At 43.3% G+C, this 18,270-nt stretch overlaps 1 protein-coding gene and 1 pseudogene across 3 annotated transcripts in view; both read right to left on the bottom strand.

Moving 5' to 3' along the window:
* Window positions 1-11,575, bottom strand: part of DUSP16 (dual specificity phosphatase 16) — a 91,876-nt gene extending 80,301 nt beyond the window's left edge. The window contains exon 1 of one of the 3 annotated variants that reach the window (XR_002734535.1): window positions 10,828-11,566. The gene's annotated coding sequence lies outside the window, so the exon portion shown is untranslated. Of the gene's footprint in view, window positions 1-9,710; window positions 10,489-10,827 lie in introns of those variants that run through there. The other 2 variants (XM_023226114.2, XM_023226116.2) reach the window with 2 other exon arrangements.
* A 3,708-nt stretch (window positions 11,576-15,283) lies between these two features.
* On the bottom strand, window positions 15,284-15,869 carry LOC111552042 (annotated as a pseudogene).
* Between the last annotated feature and the right edge of the window lie 2,401 nt (window positions 15,870-18,270).

Raw genomic sequence — 18,270 nt, forward strand, 5'->3', positions numbered from 1 at the left:
AGGCTGGAGTGCAGTGGTGCTATCTCAGCTCACTGCAACCTCTGCCTCCTGGGTTCAAGCGATTCTCGTGCCTCAGCCTCCTGAGTAGCTGGGATTACAGGCGCCTGCCACCACACCCAGCTAATTTTTGTATTTTTAGTAGAGATGGGGTTTTACCATGTTGGTCAAGCTGGTCTCGAACTCCTGACCTCATGAGATCCACCCACCTCAGTCTCCCAAAGTGCTGGGATTACAGGCGTGAGCCACTGTGCCTGGCCTAATGTTTGTTATTTTTTAAATAAATATTTTAAACATTTTTCAGTTTTAATTTCTAATGTTAAGTATTGATAGATACAGTCTATATAAACAAAAGATTTTTGGAGTCCTCAAAAATTTTTAGGAGTATAAATGTGTCCTGAGACCAAAATGTTTGAAAACCATTGGTTTATAGTACCACAACAAAAGAGCACTTTTACATATATGTATATAAGAGAATGGAGACCTGAATATGAATCAGAAGATCTTGGCTCTAATTCTAGCACCACTTCTTACTTGCTCTAGGATTTCAATAAATTACATTATCTCTCTAAGGCCTTAGCTTCCTCATCTGTAAAATGGGTAACTCATGTCTTCTAAGGATAAAAGAGACAAAACATGTAAAAGCAACTTATAAATGAAAAGGTACATTATTATTACAAGACTTCAAAGTTAAGCATTTTAAACACGTCTTATGATGTTTTGTTTTCTTGTTTTCAAAACAGGGTCTCACTCTGCTGCCCAGGCTGGAGTGCACTGGCGCTAACACAGCTCACTGCAGCCTTGACCTGCCAGGCTCAGGTGATCCTCCCACTTCAGCCCCATGAGTGGCTGGGACTACAGGTGTGCACCACCACACCCAGTCAATTTTTTGTATTTTTTGTGGAGACAAGGTTTCACCATGTTGCCCAGGCTGGTCTACTCCTGGCCTCAAGTGATCCGCCCACCTCAGCCTCCCCAAGTGCTGGGATTACAGGCATGAGCCACCATGCCTGCCTGTGTCTTATGATGTGTCACGAAATTGTCCTTATTCTTAAAAGTTTATTACTAGAAACAGAACTTACAGAAAATGCCAAGTGCAGGCCAGGAGCAGTGGATCACGCCTGTAATCCTAGCACTTTGAGAGGCAAGACAGGTGGATCACTTGAAGTCAGGAGTTCGGGAACAGCCTGGCCACCGTGGTGAAACCACATCTCTACTAAAAGTACAAAAATTAGCTGGCGTGGTGGCACACACCTGTAATCCCAGCTACTTGGGAGGCTGAGGCAGGAGAGAATCTTTTGAACCCAGGAGGCAGAGGTTGCAGTGAGCTGAGATTGCGCCACTGCACTCCAAACTGGGTGACAGAGTAAGACTGGGTCTCAAAAGAAAAAAAAGCCAAGTGTAGATTTTTGAGTAGCCAATTAGCTCAAATGTCCAAGCATATAATTTTATTTTATTTTATTTTATTTTGCAGAGATGGAGTCTCACCATGCTACCTAGGCTGGTCTCAAACTCCTGGCCTCAAGTGATCCACCCACCTCAGCCTCCCAAAGTGCTGGATCACAAGAATGAACCATCACACCCAACCCAACAACATAATTTTATTGCATTTAATTTCTTACCCTACAGTTATAATTGGTTATATATTTTAACTCATTATTAGGGACATTTCCAAATATACACAAATGTGCAGAAAATAAACCCCAACTTACCCATTACTCAGCTTCGACAATTTTCAAAAATTTACTAATACTCTTATTCATTTCCCACTTCTGTGTATTTGTGCCCATCCTGAAGTTTTTTTTTTTGTTTGTTTGTTTTTTTTTTGAGATGGAGTCTCGCTCTGTCGCCTAGGCTGGAGTGCAATGGCCGGATCTCAGCTCACTGCAAGCTACGCCTCCCAGGTTTACACCATTCTCCCGCCTCAGCCTCCCGCCTCAGCCTCCCGAGTAGCTGGGACTCCAGCCCGCCACCTGGCCCAGCTAGTTTTTTGTATTTTTTAGTAGAGACGGGGTTTCACCGGGTTAGCCAGGATGGTCTCGATCTCCTGACCTCGTGATCCACCCGTCTCAGCCTCCCAAAGTGCTGGGATTATAGGCTTGAGCCACCGCGCCTGGCCCATCCTGAAGTTTTTTAAAACGAGTATTAGGCATCATTTTATTTTGCCTCTAAGTACCTCTATATGTATTTTTAACACATGAAAATATTTTAATATAACCACAATACCACTATTATAGCTAAAAACATTACAGTTGTAATTATTAACTATCACCTAATATATATTCCATTTTCAAGTTCCCGACTGCCTCAAAAAAAAGTCTTTTTTAGTTTTTGGTTGGTGGGTGTTATCAAAATATCATTCTTACCAGTTCTTTTTCAAGTGAACCCAAGATGTTTAAAGCTAGGAAGGAAGAGGAAATAATACTATGCTTCATATACCATGTACAATTTACAAACAAGTCAAGAACTATCTTCCCGAGGAATTTTCTTCTCCACCAACCAAATAACAACATCAAAAAAAAACAAGCAACAACAACAAATAAACCCACTGCAAAATAAGCCAGCATAGCGATACATATACCTTAGTATTCTGAGAAGTGATCCAAAGAGGACACAGCTCAGCTGCTCGGGGAGGGAAGGAGCTGTTACACTATGAGCTGAAAAAGGTGACTGGAAACCACCACCCATCATTTTGGAAAGGAAGAAGTCAGGTCAGCCACAGGGTCAAAGCTGGAGGTGAGGTCAGAGATCCTGTTCTAGAGTAAGCCTATTGCTCAAACAAGAGTCCATACCCAAGACTGTAAGTCAACCCCTGGCAAACTGCAACTCAAAGCTCAAAACACAGTGCTCTAAGCTAGAGAGATAACGGAACTGCTATAAAAAGCAACAGTGGTACGAACTGATTCAAATTATTCGGCAAACATTTATCAAAAGCCTACTTACTCTACTATCCTAGGATATAAATTGTATATTTAAAAAACTAGTATACAATGTACACAGTAAGTAGCATATACTTCTCTATACATCTTTCCCCATTTAAGAGAAATTATGGATATATTAAATATTAATTATCTTGCCATATCATTACAATTTATCTTTTTTCTATAAACTCAATTTGCCCCACCACCCCAACATACACAGACATTAAAACAAACTTGAATTCTTCTGTCTTTCCCAAACCAAGTATTTCTGAGGAGTACAAGTGAGACTAACTTTTATTACACATACCACAGACCCACTGCATTTATAGTTGTAATTCTTTTCTAAATTAAGGCAAAGCACGGTGGCTCACATCTGTAATCCCAATGGTTTGGGAGGCCAAGGTAGGAGGAATTGCTTGAGCCCAGGAGTTTTAAGACCAGCTGGGCAACATAGCAAGACCCTGTCTCTACAAAAAATAAAAAATTAACTAGGTATGGTTGCACCTGCCTATAGTCCTAGCTATTTGGGAGGCTGAGGTGGGAGGATCCCTTGAACCGAGGAGGTCAGGGCTGTAGTGAGCTGTGATTACACCACTACACTCCAGCTTGGGTGACAGAGCAAGACCATGTCTCAAAAAAATAAAAATTGAAAAAAATTAAATAAATCAAGCATTTAGTTTAGGAGGAAATCAAGAAAGCACCAAAGAATTTCCTACCTTGTATTGAAATTGTTTCCTGTAGGTTTATCTCAAGTATTTTATAGATGAAAATGGGTTAGGTGCATACAGAATAATTCTTGAGGGATTTGGTTCTATAGACACACTTAATATCAACCCTTTTTAAAATCCTTCACCTCAATTTCACCTATAAAAAAGTTTTGCTGGTCACAGTGGCTTGTGCCTGTAATCCTAGCACTTTCGGAGACTAAGGCAGGAGGACAGCTTAAAGCCAGGAGTTTGAGACGAGCTTGGGCAACAAAGAGAGACCCCATCTCTATAAAAATAATAAAAATAAATAATAATAATTAGGCAGGTGTGGTGGCATGCACCTGTGGTCTCAGCTACTTGGGAGGCTGAGGTGGGAAGACTGCTTGAGCCCAGGAGTTTCAGACTACAGTGAGCTATGATTGCTCTACTGCACTTTGGCCTGGGTGACAGAGACAGACCCCATCTCTTAAAAAAAAAAAAAAAATTAAATTTAAAACTGCAAAAAGAGTGAAGGGCACATATTTCTTTTTTTTTTCTTTTCTTTTTTTTTTTTTTTTTGAGACAGAGTTTCGCTCTGTCGCCCAGGCTGGAGTGCAGTGGCAGGATCTCTGCTCACTGCAAGCTCCGCCTCCCGGGTTTACGCCATTCTCCTGCCTCACCCTCCGGAGTAGCTGGGACTACAGGCGCCCACCACCTCGCCCGGCTAGTTTTTTTTTCATATTTTTTAGTAGAGACGGGGTTTCACCGTGTTAGCCAGGATGGTCTCGATCTCCTGACCTCGTGATCCGCCCGTCTCGGCCTCCCAAAGTGCTGGGATTACAGGCTTGAGCCACCGCGCCCGGCCAACATATTTCTTAAAGAACACTTGAGAAGAACAAAATGTGCCCCAAAACATGAAATAGCTCCTGATAATATCAGTTTTTAGTTGATCACTATGAAGGACATCTTCTAAACAATAACAAAACAAATCTGGTAGTCAAATAACCACAGGAAAGATCAAAACTTCCCCATTTTGGAACATTTTTGCTTCAGGTTTTTACTATGTGTAGTAATACAGGAAAAAAGTATGCCATCGGGACAAGAGCTGAACAGATGTCATCCCTTACCCTAGTTTACCTACTGGTAATTAAGCCCAACAGTTTATTGTCTGTACATCTTTTCTTTTGTATGTTCCCATACAAAACAATCTCTGGAATTTAGCTTCACTTTATGACACTATTGTGATTATTGTTCCTAACAGAGAGTCTAACCTAAGAATATAGCCCAATACATGAAAAACCTAACTGAACAGTAAACAATATTAATCTCACTGTAAAAAAAACATGAGATTCTTAGCAAATGGCAGCAAAAGAATTATGAATAAATTAATGAGGCATTAAAAAAAAATCTAAAGTTTCTGGCCACGCGTGGTGGCTCACACCTATAATCCCAGCACTCTGGGAGGCCGAGACAGGTGGATCACGAGGTCAGGAGATCGACACCATCCTGGCCAACATGGTAAAACCCCATCTCTACTAAAATACAAAAAAAAAATTAGCCAGGTGCAGTGGCAGACACCTGTAGTCCCAGCTACTCGGGAGGCTGAGGCAGGGGAATCGATTGAAACCAGGAGGCGGAGGTTGCAGTGAGCCGAGATGGCACTATTGCACTCCAACCTGGTGACAGAGCAAGACACACTCCATCTCAAAAAACAAAAAACAAAAAACAAACAAACAAAAAAAACAAAACAACTAAGTTTCCATGCCTTGACCAAAAAAAAGTCACACGGGTTTCTTTTTCTTTAATTCACGTTTCTTTTTTTAAAAGCTGGTAAATGTGTAGATTTTATTCAAATTCATTCGGACTGTACATGAATATTAAAAAGTTATAACATGAAGACTATTCATTAGACTACCATAGGCAAAGCAAGTGATTCACAGAATAAGTACGACTGACCCTGATCATTACCTTTACTACTTACCACTATTTAACATTACTTTTTTAATGTACTGTTTACTTGTTTATTGTCTTTCTTGTTTATTGTCCTGTCTTCTCCCACTAGAATGTAAGTTATGTAAGGGCAAAAACCTTCTCTTATTTTCCACTGTATGGCCAGGATCTAGTACTTCGTAGAAGCTCAGTATAAATTTGCTGAATGAGATGGGTGAACGAATATCTTCCGCCTTGGCCGGGCGCGGTGGCTCAAGCCTGTAATCCCAGCACTTTGGGAGGCCGAGACGGGCGGATCACGAGGTCAGGAGATCGAGACCATCCTGGCTAACCCAATGAAACCCCGTCTCTACTAAAAAATACAAAAAACTAGCCAGGTGAGGTGGTGGGCGCCTGTGGTCCCAGCTACTTGGGAGGCTGAGGCAGGAGAATGGCGTGAACCCGGGAGGTGGAGCTTGCAGTGAGCTGAGATCTGGCCACTGCACTCCAGCCTGGGTGACAGAGCGAGATTCCGTCTCAAAAAAAAAAAAAAGATTATAAATTATTCTACTACAAAGACACATGCACACGTATGTTTATTGCGGCACTATTCACAATAGCAAAGACTTGGAATCAACCCAAATGTCCATCTGTGACAGACTGGATTAAGAAAATGTGGCACATATACACCATGGAATACTATGCAGCCATAAAAAAGGATGAGTTTGCGTCCTTTGTAGGGACATGGATGCAGCTGGAAACCATCATTCTTAGCAAACTATCACCAGAAGAGAAAACCAAACACCGCATGTTCTCACTCATAGGTGGGAACTGAACAATGAGATCACTTGGACTTGGGAAGGGGAACATCACACACTGGGGCCTATCATGGGGAGGGGGGAGGGATTGCATTGGGGAGTTGTACATGATACAAATGATGAATTGATGGGTGCTGACGAGTTGATGGGTGCAGCACACCAACATGGCACAAGTATACATATGTAACAAACCTGCACGTTATGCACATGTACCCTAGAACTTAAAGTATAATAAAAAAAAGAAAAAAAAAAAAGAATACCTTCCGCCTTTGACCTCCGCCACTTCCCTTTCTCCAGACGCATGTTAACCAATCTTTAACGCCAGGGTCAAACTCTATTATCTCTATTAAGATTACCTCCCTGAGCCCTCTTTCTCTTTTGTTCCTGAATTTGGCACTTGCCAGCCGTCTGGTAATTGTTTATCTTTGCATATATATCTCCCTTAAAATTTTTATAATCCTGTTCTCCGTAAGAACATGGACCAGTGTCCCCAACTTTTGGCATCCATCTCGGCACATGTAAACAGCATACTGTTAACAAATGTTTTGCTTGATTCATATCAGTAGTTACTCCAGAAATTCAGTTAATAATTTCAGTTTTTTATAATGTATCCCTCCCTTTAAAATTAACTTAAAATAGGCCATATTACAGTGAATCCTTCTTTATTTTTATTTCTGACAATTTTAAATTTTACACTCATAATTATAATTAACGCTCATAATTTACTCTATCAATCACTCTCCCTCAAGTTTTTTTGTTGTTGTTGTTGTTTTGATACAGTGTCTTGCTCTGTTGCCCAAGCTGAAGCGCAGCAGTAGGATCATAGCTCACTGCAGCCTTGACCTCCCAGGCTCAAGAGATCCTCCCACTTCAGCCTCCCAAGTAGCTGGCACCACAGCTGCGTACTACCATACCTGGCTAATTTTTTGATTTTCTGTGGAAACAAGGTCTATGTTGCCTAGGCTGGTCTCAACACCTGAGCTCAAGTGATCCTCCTGCCTTAGCCTCTTAAAGTGCTGGGATTATAGGAATGAGCCACCACACCTGGCCTACATTTTTTAAAGTAATAAAAAAATCTTGTCACGTTGTGGCAATACCTATAATGATGTTTCTAACCCCAATCAAGAAGGGCGTGAAGTTTCATTACTCTCTCTTGTTGCTGAGGTATCAGAGGGCATTTTTCCATTTATTCCTCTTTCCTTTCATGACAAGATGTATTCCATTCCCTTCCTTACTGATCATACTTCTGGCAAGCTTTTATTATTTCTTTGTATCTGCCCAAGGCCAAGGTAATCTGTCTTACATCCTTCTTTTGAGCCACTGTTTCCTCCAGTTATTTATTTGATTAAAATTCTAACTCCCCGTCTCAATCCATCTGTGTAGGAGAACTGCCTCTTCTTAAAGCCTGAGCCTGCTTCTTTAAATTCAGCCAACCTTTATGAACCTCTCTTCACACAGCCAACCCTTGATCATCAAGGATAATGAAATGCATACAAATAACAGATTGTCTACAACACAAGAAAATCAGAAAAAAAAATTGACATCTGGTTTTGGAATTTATCATATGTCGCTTCGGGCAAGACTTATTTTCCTAATTATGTTTTTTGTTTAAGCCAACATTCGGATTTTCTTTTATGATGGTGAATATCTTAGTTTTAAATGATCAGGAAATTTCTTTTAAAGCCAATCAAGCATCAACTATGGTTTTTTCCTGTGAAATCTTTTTAACTAGTCCCTTTCATCTGTTGAAATCTGTCATAAAATCTGTTTTGCTTCCTCTAAATTATCTCCTTATTTTCTTGGGATTCTGATCCAAATCAGTTCACCCTATATTAATTTACTTCTTCAAACTAAAGTACCTTTTGCTTGAGAACTCAACGCATTCTAAAAAACACTGAATGTCCAGTGAAATTTTTAGTTCAGGTAACATGAAGTAGAAAACTATTTTTGGCTAGGAAAAATCGGAGTTCTAGGATAAATTATTAACACTGGTAATTCTAGCAAATTATATTTAGCAGGATTTTAGGAGTAGCAGAAAATTGAAAAAATTTAATACTGGACAGCTATATAAGTCTGCTTCATCAATATATTAATCCCATATGCTAAAAACTGTATGAAATTAAATTCCCAGTATAGGCATTTACAGAAAATAGCATGAAAACACACTCACACATAAATCCTGCTTCTTCTCCTGATCCCTACCTAAACTCTGCTACCTTCTCACACCTACTCTTCCCCCCTCCCATCTCAGCCTCACTTCCACTCTCAAGTGTCCCACAAACAAATTTTTACATGTGTAGGAAAAAGGAAAAGAACTGGGATAACAGGATCTCCTCTTTTGCTGCCTTCTCAGTTACTGCCATTAAGTTTTTGGCCCAAGAGACTCCAACGCCCAATTTTACATGTCTATTTTTATTTTATAGGTACACACAATCACCAAACTGAACAAAAGGACAGGGCATTCTAAATTGAAAAAGGAGCAAAACTGGATAATTCTACAGTTCTGTTCCTAGCCCCCTCCATAATCATGCACTATGATCTTTTGGCACCATAATCAAGCCAAATGAGATATTTTACTTTGAGTTGCTGATATAGCAGAGGTTAATACTAAAAAATAATAATAATAATTACCACAGTTTACACATTTTTTATCTGAACGTACATTTATAGTACTTGAACCGAATTATTTTCAATACACTATTCATCACATTAACAAAATTCAAAATAAGTTCATTTCTAATTTTTTCCCCCATGTAGAATTTTGATAAATGCAAAACTTATTTTACCTAAAATCCAACTCTTGGGCTGCTGTTATTTTAGCCTATATTTTTATATAAGATTGCAAATGTTAGCCAAATTTTAAAAAAATTTTAATGCAACTTTCCACATTGTCTTCAAACTCAGTAAATTCCACAATTTTAAAAAACAAAAACCTTTCACCGTGCCTACTCACATTTTTACTAAAATCCCTACACAAAGCCATACATTCTGCTTTTCATCTTACTTCTCCAAGCTGCTGCCTTCACCAAATAGACTCCACGAGCCTCCCAAGTGGTATCCACCAATATATGTGATTCTCAAGGAAAAGTAAGTATTAAAGAGTAATTAATTCAATTGGTACGAAATCTCTTCTTTTACAATTTTACCTTAACTTTAAAAAGCCTCTTCTTGATGGAGATGAAAATCCTTTGAGGAAACGGTTGTCCTTTACATGGACTCTCCATCAGCCCCAGAAGGTGAGCGGCATAAAGAGGCATTTTCTCTGACAGTCTCAGTTCCCCAAACACTAGTCCTAAGCTTTTCCATGGATGGTAAATTTCACACACAAACACCCGGAAAAGAAAGAGAAAGACACATACCTGGTTTATTTTCTAAACAGGTTTGATAGGTTTGGTTCACTTGAAAGAGCAGATTATTTACTTATAATCTTTTAAAACAGAAGTGGCAGCCAGAGCACTGGGTAAATAAAAACTTCAGAGTTTTAAAACCCTGCATCTTAACTCACTTCCCTTTGGTTCAAGGGGACGGCACGGCAAACCCCACGGCAAATGACATTATGCAACAGGCTTTTTTCCTCCCCACCTTATTCATCACAGGCTGGTTAGAGGTGTGCTTTCTCCAATCTGAGACACCCACGACTTCAAAACGCCAAGAACCCTTGCAGCTGATATTTTCTAAACTTCTTTAGGATTTTGCAGTATCCATTCATTTTCAGATCTACTTGCATTTTCTCTGGTTCATTACTGGTATTCTTTAGGAAATAAACTCAGCATCTGAAGATATTTCCCTCTGTGGTGTTCCATTACATGAAAACTACACGTGATACACAGACCCCGGGCTTTTTTATTTCTCACGTTCTGCAGCTAGTGTAAATAAATAAAGTCACTAGGCATCGGGCCCCCCAACGCCAAGACCCGAACCCCTGTCCGAAAATTGAGGGCTTTTTTGGTTGGTTGGTTGAAGAAAGCAGCACCGTCACCACCCAGGTGGCCTCGCTGATTACACCAAAGGCGAATAAAGGGATAATGGGAACAGTCAGGCCGGGGCCCCACTTGGCAGGCGTGTTGTGTAACACTCGCGCCTGGAAGTGAGCAGCTTTGCCCGCGAAGGTGCCGCGTCCCGCGGCGGCCGCTCCTCTCGGCGGGGCCCGGTCCAAGCCCGCTCGCAGCGCAGCGGCCGGGAGCGCACCCACTGCGACCCCGCGCCCAGCCGCACGCCCCCTTCCCGCTCGGGCCAGCCTCCAGCCAGGCCTACACCCGCGCTTCAAACGCTCCTGCGGCCCCCGGCCGCGGTCGCCTCCACGCCGCCTCCCGAAAGGGTGGCCGGTACGCCCGGGAAGGCAGAGCCGGCGGGGCCAGAGCGCGGCTCCCCGCACCGGGAGTCGGGGCGCGCTGCGGAGCGTCCATGCGGCCGGGCGGCAGGGCGCCCCGGACCCTCCCGCCCGCACACCCAGCGCGGCCCACCAAGGCCACTTACTTTTGGGGCCGCCGACCTCCCAATTCCCTCAGAGGGAAACGAAAGTTGTCACGGCGTCTCCCCTCGGGCCCCCCTCGCCTCCCGGGCTTGCGAGGCGCCGCCGCGGAGCCGAGAGGGCGGCTGCGCTCCCGCTCGCGTCCCGTCCCGTCGCTCTCCTCCTCCTCTTCTTTTCACTATATTATCTTCTCCTTCTCTGAGGGGTGGGTGGGGGCGGGAGGCTTAGGAAGAGAGGAGACGCTCGCAACTTTTCTTCACTCTTTCTCTTCCACCCTCCCCCCCAATCAGCCTTCAAAAAAAAATGTCGAAGGAGATGAAGAACTTAGGGAGGTGAAGGTGGGGGGTCGCGTTGTGAAAGCGGGGGCTGAGGGGAGGGAGAGGTGGTAATAATCGTTCAAAAACTGATTAAAGCCCCCCGAACACTGATACATAGAAAGAGGGGGAAAGCCGGGGGGGTGGGGTGGGGGGTTGGGGGAAAGAGAAAGAGTCGCTGGTCAGGAAACTTCAAGCGCGGATGAGGTCATTGGTTTAAAAATAAAGAGATGGCGTCACTTGAAACCAATCCCAGTGAATGAACTCAGCGGAGCCCCGGGGAAAGGAGGAGACAGGCGAGGGCAGGGCGGTGGGCGCCGGGCGGGGCCACGCGCCCGCCCATCCCGCGGCCGCCCGAGGCCGGAGCGCGGCTCCGCGCCTCGTTCCGGCCGCTCGGGGAGGGGTCAGGTCATGTTCCCTTCCAGAGTCCGGCGACTCTGAGGCAGGTTCCGCGGGCGCCGCTGGGAGGAGCCGGAGCTGCCGGAGGAGGCGGCCCCGCGGCCTCCTACCCCTCCTCCTCCTCCCGCGCCCGCGCGCCCGCCGCCCCCCGGGCTTGCGGCCCCGACCCCCTCCAGTGCTGCGCCCCAACAGGTATCGGAGGGTTTTCTCCTCACCCAGACGCAGAACCTTTCCCTCCTCCTTGAGCTGTTTCCAGTTGCCTCACCAACATCAAAAAACGCAAACACTGATTTGAGAGAATTACAATCGCTGGGTAAAAAGCCTGACCAATGCAAAAGGCAAGGCTCTGCCATCTCTCAGAAGTTACAGGTACTTCAAGAAAAATCACACTACTGTTGTCAGGCATTCAGCTACCTATATGTTTTTGGTTGAAAGCCCCCACATAAATGTTCCTACATTACTTTACGTATATTTACAAATACAAGGATAGCAGCCTACATTTTCTTTAAAAATGTTTTCTACAGGACGCAGCGCAAAAACATCTTTAAATCAGACCAGGGGTTCACCGCCTCTTGAGAGGTACAAAACCCTTTATTGATTTAACTCCACGTACCTCGTGTATTTTATTATTTGAATTCGTTAAAATCTCTTTGTTTTGAGATGATATTACGCACTTTGGAAAACGAGAGACCTGAGGTGGTGACAAACCAGGACTTGGAATCACTGAATAGGACAATTGGAGCTTTATTCCAATGTTCTTTGAGCATTTGAGCATGAAGCTGCTTCTACTGAGAAGTACTCACGTGGATATCACATAACAAAGATGTGATTAATGACGGAAAAGCCCCCTGCGAGTGGACTGCTCCATGAGCCAGAATTTATGTGTAGGGATAATCTAACTCTTAAAATATTCCATTTGCAATGTGCCGGATTGGGAGGGACAGTGGACCCTAAAGGCACTGTTTGTTGTGGCATATCCGTGTGCACCCTGCCTAAAACACTTTTTTCCACTAGCAAAGGAACTGAGAAGCAGGTTTGGGTGGGTTAGAAAGATAATACACCCGTTACTACTTTTCTGCCTTTAAGTCCTGCAACTAAAGGGCATTCCTTATGATTGGTAATCATTGAAGGTTAGTGTTGCGGGGTAAGGTTCTGGGAACTTCTGGCCCATCTTTTATAGGGGGGAAAAAGCCCATTTGAAGATGGGCTACTACTACCTCTGGCAGTAGTAGGTAAAGCCTGAAGGCCACAGATGGAGAAGCAACTTTGAGCCTATGCCTCTGGCCTCTGGAAGACTTCTGCTAGGGGAAGCAAATCTCTCCCACTGCTCCCTGTCCTCTGCTGGCCAGGAGGTGTTACTGCAGCTTCCTTGGGATTATTTGTGCTCTACCAGGAAACCCCTGAAAATCTACTGACTGTAGACCTTTGTTGGAGGTGTTGGGATTTTTAGGAATGAAAGAGAAGATAGTCCTTTTACTAGTGGTACAGAGCATGGATCTTGCCTGGAGGAAAGATTCATAAGAATTAATGGTATCCCCTTTGCATGCCAAAGTTCCCGTAACCTTGCTTTAACTGACATGGCTTGAAACGTTTCTCCCCTTTCCTCAGTTACACAATTAAGTGTGTGTAATGTATGACATGGTGCCATCATAGCTATCATGGAAGCCTCTCAGGGTATTTCATCTATTTCTGGAAACAAGACGTAGATTAAAGCTCATTAAAAACGAAATCAGTGATTGAGTGATGTACAATATTGGTTAAAAGAGTCAGGGGGCCGGACGCGGTGGCCTAAGCCTATAATCCCACCACTTTGGGAGGCTGAGGCTGGTGGATCACGAGGTCAAGAGATCGAGACCATCCTGGCCAACATGGTGAAACCCTGTCTCTACTAAAAATACAAAAATTAGCCAGGCATGGTGGTGGGCGCCTGTAGTCCCAGCTACTCAGGAGGCTGAGGCAGGAGAATCACTTGTACCTGGGAGGCGGAGGTTTCAGCGAACCGAGATGGTACCACTGCACTCCAGACTCCAGCCTGGCAATGGAGTGAGACTCCGTCTCAAAAAAGAGAAAAGGAGCAATGTAGGCTGGGATTATAAGGGAAGGCACCTTATAAATATGAGTTTTGACCTTATCCTTGAAGGATAATTCAGATTTAGTTTGCAGTGAAGAAGCCAGTGGAGGGATGATTCCAGAGGGCAAATGGCAATGAACCAAGACAAGGAGGTGGAATGAATAATGAGTAAGGTATATTCAGGTGAGAGAAGAGTAAACCCTTCCAGTAGCAGTAGAAATCGGTATGTAGCAATTAGGCATGAGGTTAAGTTTAAGAGATACAGAGGCACATTGTGAAGGTACTTGAATGTTAAGATAAATAGATTGTTACCTGCCCAGCAGGTGAAGGAGAAACCACTAAACAAGTTTATATCACCTAAGAGTGCATTTCTCTTTCTTTTTCTGAGAAAGGTTTTCTACATACTAACAATAAATATGTGGAAACAAATTAAAAACAGAACCATTTACAATTGCTCCAAAGAATGTGAAATATTTACATATAAATCTAACAAAACATGTACAAGATCTGTGTGCTGAAAATTATAAAATGCTGATGAAAGAAATTAAAGAAGACTAATTGGAATGGCATACTATATTCATGGATTGGAAGAATCAATAAAGATGTCATTTCTTCCCAAATTGATCTATAGATTTAACATAATTTTCATCAATATCAATATTGTTTGTAGTCATAGGCAATCTTAAACTAAAACAGTGTCCAACACATCTAGAGGGCTGAGTGCTAGATTCCCCCAGGACAGAGGAAGAGCACATAAACTTAGGGCACCAGCAAGGCAGGGAGTCCAAGATTTACAATCAGATAATCTAGAAAGAAGCTATTTTTGCTTCAGTACATGTAAGTGTGTGGTTTAGTACTGTTTTTAGTTAGAGTTAAATATGGGGAAGGAGCACCAAAATTGCTAGTTAGAATTAAATATGGGGGAGGAGCACCATAATCCTTAGTGTTTAGACCCTCTTAAGGTCTTACTTAATCCATCCCTGGCTGAAATTTATTCATTGACAAACAGTGATTGAGTGTCTACTACCCGTATGTGCCAGGCACTGCACCTAGCTCTGGGATATGGTTATAAATAAGATAGGTAAATAAATAAGATAGGTAAGGCTCCCTATCTCATGAAACTAACATTCGAGTGGAGAGAGAAGACACTAAGTCAATAAACAAAAACCACGGCCCGGACTGTGACAAGATGGACTACATGGGGAGAAAACTGGGTGAGGCAATAGTGAATGACTTAGGGTAGGGGTGAAGGTGGTGGGGGAAGTTCAAATGAAGAGGGGCATTTGAACTGAGACCTTAAGGATGGCAACAGGGGAAGTGGTCAGTGTAGAGAAAACAGGTCACTCTAAGACCCTTCAGCAGAAACAGAGTGACTTAGAGAGTAGGTGTGTTCCCAGAGCCAAAGGAAGCCAGTGGGGCACAAAAGTATAAAACAAGGTTGGGCAGGAGCCAGATTATGTAGTACCTTACAGTGTATGGAGTTCACATTCTATTCTAAAAGATTTAAGCAGTTAGTACATGATCTGATTTATGAAGAGGATATTTGCAAGTAAGTAAGCATTAAAGGTTGGGTTTTAGAGAACTGGGTTTTTTCCAAGCAGATAAAAGCCTGTTTTATTTGAATGATGGTCTATGTAATTACTGAGGCCACTATGTATAGACAAGAAAGGAGGAGCTTTATTTCTTGGTCTCTTCCTGCTTGGACAACATGCTGATGATCTCCTCCTTCTTGGCCTGGAGGCACTCGTCATGGAGCTTGCACGCTCCCTTAGTCTTAGGCCAGTGGGCCTCAGCCTGGTCCGCCAGGAGCTTCTTGCTGGACTTGTCTACCTTCAGCTTGCAGATGATTCCTTGAGAATATGCTTGTTTTTGAACACAGTCCCTTTCACCTTCTGGTACAGAGTGCAATACATGTGGCAATCAATCTTCTTAGATTCACAGTATCTTCTAAGCAGCTGGCACAGAATCCTCATTCTCCTCATCCAGGTTACCTTCCCTGGCATTCGGGCATTGGCTGTACCCTCTTGCTTACCTATGCCCAGGTGCCTGCCCTTCCGCTGGGCCAAGGTTTTTCTGGCATCAAGGAGCCTGGGAATGGACAGGCACAGGCTTGCGGATGATCAGCCCATGTTTGATCGGCTTCTGGATTTGCTGATGGGAGTTAACACTGGTCTCTGGGAGCCAACCAGACCTTCTTTTTGCCATAGCAAAAGACACTAGAGGCAAACTTCCTCTGAAGCCTGAGCACACGCATGGCTTCAGCTGCAGCAGCAAAAAGAGTTTTAATATTCTTAATGTAATTTAGCAGCTCCCTTTTCCAATAGGAATTGAGTGTTTTTGACAATTTTGTTAATCTCCAAGGATCCTTTGAATGTTCCGAAGTCAAATGTTCTTAGCCTAGGATTTGTGGATTCCTAGAGAGTATATAGATGGGTTCCAGAGGGTCTAAGAGCCCCCTAAAATTTTGTGTATATATGCTTATATATGTTTTTCTGTGAGTGGGTCTCTAGCTTTCAACAGATTTTCTTTTCTTTTCTTTTCATTTTTAATGAGATGGGGTCTCCCACTGCCCAGGCTGAAGTACATAATCACGGCTCACTGCAGCCTCAACCTCCAGGGCTCAAGTAATCCTCCTGCCTCAGCCTCCCAAGTATCTAGGACTACAGGTGCAAACCACTATGCCTGGCTATTTTTTAAAACATTTTCTTTTTGTAGAGATGGGGTCTTGCTTTGTTGCCCAGGCTGGTTTTGAACTCCTGGGATCAAGCAGTCCTCTGCTTCAGCCTCCCAAAGTACTGGGGTTACAGGCATGAACCACCATGCACAGCTGCAACAAATTTTCAAAGGATTTTATCACACACACAAAAAAAGTGAGTAAGACCTACTTCACATTAAAGTCTTGGCTATACTTTTGGGATAGTAGTGCTACTGTTATCTTAGGATTCACGACACTGAACAAATTACACTTCTAGAAAGAAGCAAGTTCTGCCTCAAAGAGATGACACTATGTTGGAGGAGGGCCATATTTACAACAGAGTAGGAAAGAACTTCTTGGAAGAAAAATGTTACCTGTGTGATGTGAGAACTAGAAGATACCTAGGAATTTACCTGGTACCATCTCACTTACATTACATGTAAGAAAATGAAGATCCAGAGAGGTTAAACGATTTGCCCAAGGTTGTATAGCTGGTTAGGGACTAAAGAGGAATTCGAAACAGGTCACCAACACTCAGTACAGCACTCTGTGCTCCCCAAGGAAAGGTATACAAAGAAACTGGACTTTTGCGCTTAAAAATTTAATAGGAAATATATGTTAAATTTTATACAACTCAATTACACAAATGCATGCTCATTCCTAAGGAATTGGAAGGAAAGAGGGAAGTAAAGGAGTTCAAAAATGTATAAGTTCTCAGTCCTGAAAGAGATGAAAAACATCAATGTTAAGATGTACAATCAAAACAAAGTAAATAGCAACAACTTTTTTCTTTTTTTGAGACGGAGTCTCACTCTGTCGCCCAGGCTGGAGTGCAGTGGTGCGATATCGGCTCACTGAAACCTCGGTCTCACAGGTTCAAGCGATTCTCCTGCCTCAGCCTCCTGAATAGCTGGGATTACAGGCATGCACCACCACACCTGGGTAATTTTTTTATTTTTAGTAGAGACGGGGTTTCACCATTTTGGCCAGGCTGACACCTGAGGTCGGGGGTTCAAGACCAGCCCGGCCAATACTATGTCATCAGTCTGTATCTGATCTTTCTGTGAAAGATTTGTTAAACAGACTCAATAAGTTACAAAAACTAGATGATTTTTCACTTATCAATATGGCAGTTATGGCCGGGCGCGGTGGCTCAAGCCTGTAATCCCAGCACTTTGGGAGGCCGAGACGGGTGGATCACGAGGTCGGGAGATCGAGACCATCCTGGCTAACATGGTGAAACCCCGTCTCTACTAAAAAAAAAATACAAAAAATTAGCCGGGCGAGGTGGCGGGCGCCTGTAGTCCCAGCTACTCGGGAGGCGGAGGCAGGAGAATGGCGTAAACCCGGGAGGCGGAGCTTGCAGTGAGCTGAGATCCGGCCACCGCACTCCAGCCTGGGCGACAGAGTCAGACTCTGTCTCAAAAAAAAAAAAAAAAAAAAAAATATGGCAGTTATTTTAAAAACTGGCAATCCCACAGTTGAGTTAACAGTGTGGAGAAACAGACTTTCTCAATACCACTGGTGAGAATATAAACAGGTATTATTCTTCTGGAGGGCAGTTTGGCAATATGCTTACGAAAGTCTTTATTTTTTTTTTTTAATTTTTTTTTTAATTTTTTTTTTTGAGACGGAGTCTCGCTGTGTCGCCCAGGCTGAAATGCAGTGACGTGATCTCGGCTCACTGCAAGTTCCACCTCCCGGGTTCATGCCATTCTCCCGCCTCAGCCTCCGAGTAGCTGGGACTACAGGCGCCCGCCACCACGCCCGGCTAATTTTCTGTATTTTTTAGTAGAGACGGGGTTTCACCATGTTAGCCAGGATGGTCTCGAACTCCTGACCTCGTGATCCACCCGCCTGAGCCTCCCAAAGTGCTGGGATTACAGGCTTGAGCCACCGCGCCCGGCCCGAAAGTCTATTTAAAACAATGTAATTGTCCTAGTTAATTTAGAACACTTGAGAGGAAAAA

The sequence above is a fragment of the Piliocolobus tephrosceles genome, chromosome 10, assembly GCF_002776525.5.
Source record: "Piliocolobus tephrosceles isolate RC106 chromosome 10, ASM277652v3, whole genome shotgun sequence".
NCBI lineage: Eukaryota > Metazoa > Chordata > Mammalia > Primates > Cercopithecidae > Piliocolobus > Piliocolobus tephrosceles.